The following is a 9,263-nucleotide window of genomic DNA, read 5'->3' as shown; positions in this document are numbered from 1 at the left end:
GTGTGCTCCAAGGTGCGGCGTGCACGAAGTCGGAGCCCGGTTTGCCCCGGGTGCGCACCTCGCGTGCACCTTCGCCGCGGTGGGCACCATGGCGTGCACGAAGTCGGAGCCCGGTTTGCCCCGGGTGCGCACCTCGCGTGCACCTTCGCCGGGGTGGGCACCTTGGTGTGCAGACCTTGGCTGGGTTGCGCGCCCTGGTGGGCACCATGGTGCGCACCAAGGAGCGCTCCGAAGTGTGCTCCAAGGTGCGGCCTGCACGAAGTCGGAGCCCGGTTTGCCCCGGGTGTGCACCTCGGGTGGGCACCTTGGTGCGCATGCCTTGCCTGGGCTGCGCACCAGGGCGGGCTCAAGATGGCACCCGCGTTCCTTTTTTTTCACTATCTTTCAAAACGGAAATTTTAAAATCTCATTTTTTTTTGCCTTTTTCTGGAAATTAGTGAAGGCAGCGCATCAAAGGTGCGCACCTCGCTGCCCACCACGGTGCGCAACGCCGGTGGGCACCCGGGAGTGCTTCGAAGTGTGCTCCAAGGTGCTGCGTGCACGTTGTCGGAGCCCGGTTTGCCCCGGGTGCGCACCTCGCGTGCACCTTCGTCGGGGTGGGCACCTTGGCTGGGTTTGCCCCGGCTGCGCTCCGAAGCGGGGTTATTGGAGCGCCGCCTCTTTTTTTGTCGGAGCGTTTGGTGGGGTTTCTCGCATTGGCTCTTCCGAGGCCCGGTTGCCACCCTGGCGCGCACGAAGTCGGAAGTAGGGTTAATTGCCCGGGTGCGCACCTTTGCCAGGGTGGGCACCTTACCTGGGCTGCGCACCAGGGCGGGCTCAAGATGGCACGCGCGTTCCGTTTTTTTCACTATCTTTCAAAACGGAAATTTTAAAATCTCCTTTTTTTTTTGCCTTTTCTGGAAATTAGTGAAGGCAGCGCATCAAAGGTGCGCACCTCGCTGCCCACCTTGGTGTGCTCTGAGGTGCGCACCCGGGAGCGCTACGAAGTGTGCTCCAAGGTGCGGCGTGCACGTTGTCGGAGCCCGGTTTGCCCCGGGTGCGCACCTCGCCTGCACCTTGGCCGGGGTGGGCACCTTGGCTGGGTTTGCCCAGGGTGCGCTCCGAAGCGGGGTTACTGGAGCGCCCCCTCTTTTTTTGTCAGAGCGTTTGGTGGGGTTTCTCGCATTGGCTCTTCCCAGGCCCGGTTGTTGGGTGCGCTCCCACCCTGGCGCGCGCGAAGTTGGAAGTTGGGTTAATTGCCCGGGCGCGCACCTTCGCCAGGGTGGGCACCTTGGTGCGCACACCTTGGCTGGGCTGCGCACCAGGGCGGGCTCAAGATGGCACCAGCATTCCCTTTTTCTCACTATCTTTCAAAACGGAAATTTTAAAATCTCGTTTTTTTTTTGCCTTTTATGGAAATTAGTGAAGGCATCGCATCAAAGGTGCGCACCTCGCTGCCCACCTTGGTGTGCTCCGAGGTGCCCACCACGGTGCGCAACGCCGGTGCGAACCCGGGAGCGCCCCGATGTGTGCTCCAAGGTGCGGCGTGCACGAAGTCGGACCCCGGTTTGCCCCGGGTGCGCACCTCGCGTGCACCTTGGTGCGCACACCTTGGCTGGGTTGCGCGGCCTGGTGGGCACCATGGTGCGCACCAAGGAGCGCTCCGAAGTGTGCTCCAAGGTGCGGCGTGCACGAAGTCGGAGCCCGGTTTGCCCCGGGTACGCACCTCGCGTGCACCTTCGCCGGGGTGGGCACCTCGGCTGGGTTGCGCGCCCTGGTGCGCACCAAGGAGCGCTCCGAAGTGTGCTCCAAGGTGCGGCGTGCACGAAGTCGGAGCCCGGTTTGCCCCGGGTGCGCACCTTCGCCGCGGTGCGCACCATGGCGTGCACGAAGTCGGAGCCCGGTTTGCCCCGGGTGCGCACCTCGCGTGCACCTTCGGCGGGGTTGCGCGCCCTGGTGGGCACCATGGTGCGCACCAAGGAGCGCTCCGAAGTGTGCTCCAAGGTGCGGCGTGCACGAAGTCGGAGCCCGGTTTGCCCCGGGTGCGCACCTCGCGTGCACCTTCGGCGGGGTTGCGCGCCCTGGTGGGCACCATGGTGCGCACCAAGGAGCGCTCCGAAGTGTGCTCCAAGGTGCGGCGTGCACGAAGTCGGAGCCCGGTTTGCCCCGGGTGCGCACCTCGCGTGCACCTTCGCCGCGGTGGGCACCATGGCGTGCACGAAGTCGGAGCCCGGTTTGCCCCGGGTGCGCACCTCGCGTGCACCTCGCGTGCACCTTCGCCGGGGTGGGCACCTCGGCTGGGTTGCGCGCCCTGGTGCGCACCAAGGAGCGCTCCGAAGTGTGCTCCAAGGTGCGGCGTGCACGAAGTCGGAGCCCGGTTTGCCCCGGGTGCGCACCTCGCGTGCACCTTCGCCAGGGTGGGCACCTCGGTGCGCACACCTTCTCAATGTTTTCTTGCCTTTTCTGGAAATTGGTGAAGGCAGCGCATCAAAGGTGCGCACCTCGGTGTGCTCCGAGGTGCGAACCCGAGAGCGCTCCGAGGTGCCCACGAAGTCGAAAGTCGGGTTAATTGCATTGTTTTCCCCGGGTGCGCTCCGAGGTGCGCAACATCGGCGCGCACCAAGGAGGGCTCCGAAGTGTGCTCCAAGGTGCGCACGATGGCGTGCACCTCTGGTGCGCACGATTCGGAGCTCGGTTTGACCGGGGTGCGCACACCTTGGCTGGGTTGCGCACCTTTTGTGCGCTCCAAGGTGCGCACGAAGTCGGAGCTCGGTTTGCCCCGGGTGCGCACCTTCGCCAGGGTGCGCACCTTGATGCGCACGCCTTGGCTGGGCTGCGCACCTTGGTGGGCGCCATGGTGCGCACCTTTCGTGCGCTCCAAGGTGCGCACGAAGTCGGAGCTCGGTTTGCCCCGGGTGCGCACCTTGGTGGGCGCCATGGTGCACTCCGAGGTGCCCAAGATTGGTGCGCACCAAGGAGCGCTCCGAAGTGCGCTCCAAGGTGCGCGCGAAGTCGAAAGTTGGGTTAATTGTCCGGTTTGCCTCGGGTGCGCACCTTGCGTGCACCTTCGCCAGGGTGGGCGCCTTGGTGCGCACACCTTGGCTGGGCTGCGCACACCTTGGCACCCGCGTTTCCTTCATTTTAAATTTTTTTTTTTTACAATCTCTCAAGTGGGAAATTCTATAATCTCAACTTTTTTTGCCTTTTCAGGAAACTTTTGAATGGAGCGCATCATTGGTGCGCTCCGAAGTGTGCTCCAAAGCTCTCTCCAGCTGCGTGCACCTGCCCCGGCCGCGCACCCGGCCCCGCCCAGCTTCGCTCACCTGTCCCGGGCGTCTGGTGCGGAACCTTAGAGTAAGAAACATCACCGTGCACCTTGGCCAACGTGCGCGACTCGACCGAGCGCGCACTGGCCGAGGTGCACACCGATTTCACCTGGGTGCGCGCGCAGCACCTCGGGCGCACCGGGGTGCGCGCACAACGCCCGGGTTGCACCGTGGCCTGTGTGCTCGGGGCGCCTCGGGTGCGCGCTCGGTGTCGCCCCCCGCGCGCGCGGTAGTGCGGGCAGCGCACCCCGGCCCGGCCCGGCCCCGACGAGAACGCAAACGGGCAAAAGGTTTATTCAAATAGCATTGCGATGCCCGGCGAAAAACTAAAAAAGGGTGCAACACCGGGACTTCCCGGGAGGTCACCCATCCCAGTACTACTTCGGCCCAAGCGCGCTTAACTGCGGAGTTCTGATGGGATCCGGTGCACTAACGCTGGTATGATCGCACCCGTTATGAGCTTGTCGCAGTGTGTACTTAGCAAACCGCGACCCACGTGCGAATCCACCCCGGCCACCCACCCCCGTCGAGGTGCACACCCTCCCTCGCGAAGTGCGCCCCGTTCGCCAAGTGTGAGCCCTGCCCGGGTGCGCGCACCTTGCTAGGGCGTCGGGTGTGCACCCGGCCCGGCCTACGTGCGTGCACCTGTAGGGGGCGTCGTGTGCGTGCAGTGTCCCGTCTGCAACGCGGTGCCCACACACCACCTCGGGCGCAACGACCTGCGCTCACATGTGGGCCGAGTGCACCTTGGTGCATGTTCGGGGCGCCTCGGGTGCACGCTCGATCTTGCCCCGGTGCACCAAGGCGCTCGGTTTGCCCCGGGTGCGCACTTGGTGCAAGGTGGGCACCCAAAATAGGGATCAAGCACCAAAACACAAGTTTCGGGATGCAAAATGGGACCCAAGGACCACAAATGCGTTCCAAGACCCATGATGGGTCCACGAGAACAAAAATGTGTTCCGAGACTTAATAAACAAATATTGGGTTTTAGGAGAAGAAACATGCTCTGATGCCCAAAACGAGAATCGACCCCGAAAAGGCCACAGGCCAAAAGTGGGATGCGAGACAAAAAAAAATGGGACCCGAGGACCAAAATTGGGTTCCCAGGTCGAAGACAGGGCAACCGGACAAGAAACGACCTCTAAGGCTCGAAATGAGTCCCGACGACTAAAACTTGACAAGAAGCACCCATCAGGCACCCAACTCGACACCCATGGGATGCCGACCCACCCGGGCTTCCACCTAGCACACCTTGGCACCCACCCACCCTCGCACCCAACCTCGCACCCAACTTAGCACCTTTGAACCCACATTGGCACTCACCCTGACCCTGGCACCTTGGAACCCACATTGGCACTCACCTTGACCCTGGCACCCACCTTTGCACTCACCTTGGGACCCACCCTGGCTCCCACCTCGGCACCCACCCAGACACCCACCTTGGTTCCTTGGCACCCACCTTGGATCCTTGGCACCCACCCCGACACCCACCTTGGCACGCAACTTGGCTACTTGCCACCCACCTTGGCTCCTTGACGCCCACCCCGACAACCACCCCGTGACCTACCCTGGCTAGGGTTGGTGCACACCCACCCTGGTGCCCACCTTGGCACCCACCCTATGACCCACCTTGGCACGCACCTTAGTACCCACCCCGTTACCCACCCTAGGACCCACCCCGTGACCCACCTTGGCCAGGGTGGGTGCCTTGGTGCGCACAACTTGCCTGGGCTGCACACCAGGGCGGGCTCAAGATGGCACCCGCGTTCCGTTTTTTTCACTATCTTTCAAAACGGAAATTTTAAAATCTCATTTTTTTCTTTTTTTTGCCTTTTCTGGAAATTAGTGAAGGCAGCGCATCAAAGGTGCGCAATGCTGGTGCGAACCCGGGAGCGCTCCGATGTGTGCTCCAAGGTGCGGCGTGCACGAAGTCCGAGCCCGGTTTGCCCCGGGTGCGCACCTCGCGTGCACCTTCGCCGGGGTGAGCACCTTGGCTGGGTTGCGCGCCCTGGTGCGTACCAAGGAGCGCTCTGAAGTGTGCTCCAAGGTGCGGCGTGCACGAAGTCGGAGCCCGGTTTGCCCCGGGTGTGCACCTCGGGTGCGCACCTCGCGTGCACCTTCGCTGCGGTGGGCACCTTGGCTGGGTTGCGCGCCTTGGTGGGCACCATGCAGTGCACGAAGTCGGAGCCCGGTTTGCCCCGGGCGCGCACCTCCGCCAGGGTGGGCACCTTGGTGCGCACAACTTGCCTGGGCTGCGCATCAGGAAGGGCTCAAGATGGCACCCGCGTTCCGTTTTTTTCACTATCTTTCAGAACGGAAATTTTAAAATATCGTTTTTTTTTGCCTTTTCTGGAAATTAGTGAAGGCAGCGCATCAAAGGTGCGCAACGCTGGTGCGAACCTGGGAGCGCTCCGATGTGTGCTCCAAGGTGCGGCGTGCACGAAGTCGGAGCCCGGTTTGCCTCGGGTGCGCCCTGGTGGGCACCATGGTGCGCACCAAGGAGCGCTCCGAAGTGTGCTCCAAGGTGCGGCCTGCACGAAGTCGGAGCCCGGTTTGCCCCGGGTGTGCACCTCGGGTGGGCACCTTGGTGCGCATGCCTTGCCTGGGCTGCGCACCAGGGCGGGCTCAAGATGGCACCCGCGTTCCTTTTTTTTCACTATCTTTCAAAACGGAAATTTTAAAATCTCATTTTTTTTTGCCTTTTTCTGGAAATTAGTGAAGGCAGCGCATCAAAGGTGCGCACCTCGCTGCCCACCACGGTGCGCAACGCCGGTGGGCACCCGGGAGTGCTTCGAAGTGTGCTCCAAGGTGCTGCGTGCACGTTGTCGGAGCCCGGTTTGCCCCGGGTGCGCACCTCGCGTGCACCTTCGTCGGGGTGGGCACCTTGGCTTGGTTTGCCCCGGCTGCGCTCCGAAGCGGGGTTATTGGAGCGCCGCCTCTTTTTTTGTCGGAGCGTTTGGTGGGGTTTCTCGCATTGGCTCTTCCGAGGCCCGGTTGCCACCCTGGCGCGCACGAAGTCGGAAGTAGGGTTAATTGCCCGGGTGCGCACCTTTGCCAGGGTGGCACCTTACCTGGGCTGCGCACCAGGGCGGGCTCAAGATGGCACGCGCGTTCCGTTTTTTTCACTATCTTTCAAAACGGAAATTTTAAAATCTCCTTTTTTTTTTGCCTTTTCTGGAAATTAGTGAAGGCAGCGCATCAAAGGTGCGCACCTCGCTGCCCACCTTGGTGTGCTCTGAGGTGCGCACCCGGGAGCGCTACGAAGTGTGCTCCAAGGTGCGGCGTGCACGTTGTCGGAGCCCGGTTTGCCCCGGGTGCGCACCTCGCCTGCACCTTGGCCGGGGTGGGCACCTTGGCTGGGTTTGCCCAGGGTGCGCTCCGAAGCGGGGTTACTGGAGCGCCCCCTCTTTTTTTGTCAGAGAGTTTGGTGGGGTTTCTCGCATTGGCTCTTCCCAGGCCCGGTTGTTGGGTGCGCTCCCACCCTGGCGCGCGCGAAGTTGGAAGTTGGGTTAATTGCCCGGGCGCGCACCTTCGCCAGGGTGGGCACCTTGGTGCGCAAACCTTGGCTGGGCTGCGCACCAGGGCGGGCTCAAGATGGCACCAGCATTCCCTTTTTCTCACTATCTTTCAAAACGGAAATTTTAAAATCTCGTTTTTTTTTTGCCTTTTATGGAAATTAGTGAAGGCATCGCATCAAAGGTGCGCACCTCGCTGCCCACCTTGGTGTGCTCCGAGGTGCCCACCACGGTGCGCAACGCCGGTGCGAACCCGGGAGCGCCCCGATGTGTGCTCCAAGGTGCGGCGTGCACGAAGTCGGACCCCGGTTTGCCCCGGGTGCGCACCTCGCGTGCACCTTGGTGCGCACACCTTGGCTGGGTTGCGCGGCCTGGTGGGCACCATGGTGCGCACCAAGGAGCGCTCCGAAGTGTGCTCCAAGGTGCGGCGTGCACGAAGTCGGAGCCCGGTTTGCCCCGGGTGCGCACCTTCGCCGCGGTGGGCACCATGGCGTGCACGAAGTCGGAGCCCGGTTTGCCCCGGGTGCGCACCTCGCGTGCACCTTCGCCGGGGTGGGCACCTCGGCTGGGTTGCGCGCCCTGGTGCGCACCAAGGAGCGCTCTGAAGTGTGCTCCAAGGTGCGGCGTGCACGAAGTCAGAGCCCGGTTTGCCCCGGGTGTGCACCTCGGGTGCGCACCTCGCGTGCACCTTCGCTGCGGTGGGCACCTTGGCTGGGTTGCGCGCCTTGGTGGGCACCATGCAGTGCACGAAGTCGGAGCCCGGATTGCCCCGGGCGCGCACCTCCGCCAGGGTGGGCACCTTGGTGCGCACAACTTGCCTGGGCTGCGCACCAGGAAGGGCTCAAGATGGCACCCGCGTTCCGTTTTTTTCACTATCTTTCAGAACGGAAATTTTAAAATCTCGTTTTTTTTTGCCTTTTCTTGAAATTAGTGAAGGCAGCGCATCAAAGGTGCGCAACGCTGGTGCGAACCTGGGAGCGCTCCGATGTGTGCTCCAAGGTGCGGCGTGCACGAAGTCGGACCCCGGTTTGCCCCGGGTGCGCACCTCGCGTGCACCTTGGTGCGCACACCTTGGCTGGGTTGCGCGCCCTGGTGGGCACCATGGTGCGCACCAAGGAGCGCTCCGAAGTGTGCTCCAAGGTGCGGCGTGCACGAAGTCGGAGCCCGGTTTGCCCCGGGTGCGCACCTCGCGTGCACCTTCGCCGCGGTGGGCACCATGGCGTGCACGAAGTCGGAGCCCGGTTTGCCCCGGGTGCGCACCTCGCGTGCACCTTCGCCGGGGTGGGCACCTTGGTGTGCAGACCTTGGCTGGGTTGCGCGCCCTGGTGGGCACCATGGTGCGCACCAAGGAGCGCTCCGAAGTGTGCTCCAAGGTGCGGCCTGCACGAAGTCGGAGCCCGGTTTGCCCCGGGTGTGCACCTCGGGTGGGCACCTTGGTGCGCATGCCTTGCCTGGGCTGCGCACCAGGGCGGGCTCAAGATGGCACCCGCGTTCCTTTTTTTTCACTATCTTTCAAAACGGAAATTTTAAAATCTCATTTTTTTTTGCCTTTTTCTGGAAATTAGTGAAGGCAGCGCATCAAAGGTGCGCACCTCGCTGCCCACCACGGTGCGCAACGCCGGTGGGCACCCGGGAGTGCTTCGAAGTGTGCTCCAAGGTGCTGCGTGCACGTTGTCGGAGCCCGGTTTGCCCCGGGTGCGCACCTCGCGTGCACCTTCGTCGGGGTGGGCACCTTGGCTGGGTTTGCCCCGGCTGCGCTCCGAAGCGGGGTTATTGGAGCGCCGCCTCTTTTTTTGTCGGAGCGTTTGGTGGGGTTTCTCGCATTGGCTCTTCCGAGGCCCGGTTGCCACCCTGGCGCGCACGAAGTCGGAAGTAGGGTTAATTGCCCGGGTGCGCACCTTTGCCAGGGTGGGCACCTTACCTGGGCTGCGCACCAGGGCGGGCTCAAGATGGCACGCGCGTTCCGTTTTTTTCACTATCTTTCAAAACGGAAATTTTAAAATCTCCTTTTTTTTTTGCCTTTTCTGGAAATTAGTGAAGGCAGCGCATCAAAGGTGCGCACCTCGCTGCCCACCTTGGTGTGCTCTGAGGTGCGCACCCGGGAGCGCTACGAAGTGTGCTCCAAGGTGCGGCGTGCACGTTGTCGGAGCCCGGTTTGCCCCGGGTGCGCACCTCGCCTGCACCTTGGCCGGGGTGGGCACCTTGGCTGGGTTTGCCCAGGGTGCGCTCCGAAGCGGGGTTACTGGAGCGCCCCCTCTTTTTTTGTCAGAGCGTTTGGTGGGGTTTCTCGCATTGGCTCTTCCCAGGCCCGGTTGTTGGGTGCGCTCCCACCCTGGCGCGCGCGAAGTTGGAAGTTGGATTAATTGCCCGGGCGCGCACCTTCGCCAGGGTGGGCACCTTGGTGCGCACACCTTGGCTGGGCTGCGCACCAGGGCGGGCTCAA

At 62.9% G+C, this 9,263-nt stretch overlaps 1 non-coding gene across 1 annotated transcript; it reads right to left on the bottom strand.

Annotated features, from left to right (window-relative positions):
* Positions 1–3,638: 3,638 nt before the first annotated feature.
* Positions 3,639–3,757, bottom strand: LOC131867585 (5S ribosomal RNA). The gene has a single exon (XR_009366137.1). It is a non-coding gene; the product is annotated as a 5S ribosomal RNA (ribosomal RNA).
* Between the last annotated feature and the right edge of the window lie 5,506 nt (positions 3,758–9,263).

This window comes from Cryptomeria japonica, unplaced genomic scaffold, assembly GCF_030272615.1.
Source record: "Cryptomeria japonica unplaced genomic scaffold, Sugi_1.0 HiC_scaffold_175, whole genome shotgun sequence".
Taxonomy (NCBI): domain Eukaryota; kingdom Viridiplantae; phylum Streptophyta; class Pinopsida; order Cupressales; family Cupressaceae; genus Cryptomeria; species Cryptomeria japonica.
The sequence above is the reverse complement of the archived record's forward strand: the minus strand, read 5'-3'. Positions and strand labels throughout refer to the sequence as shown.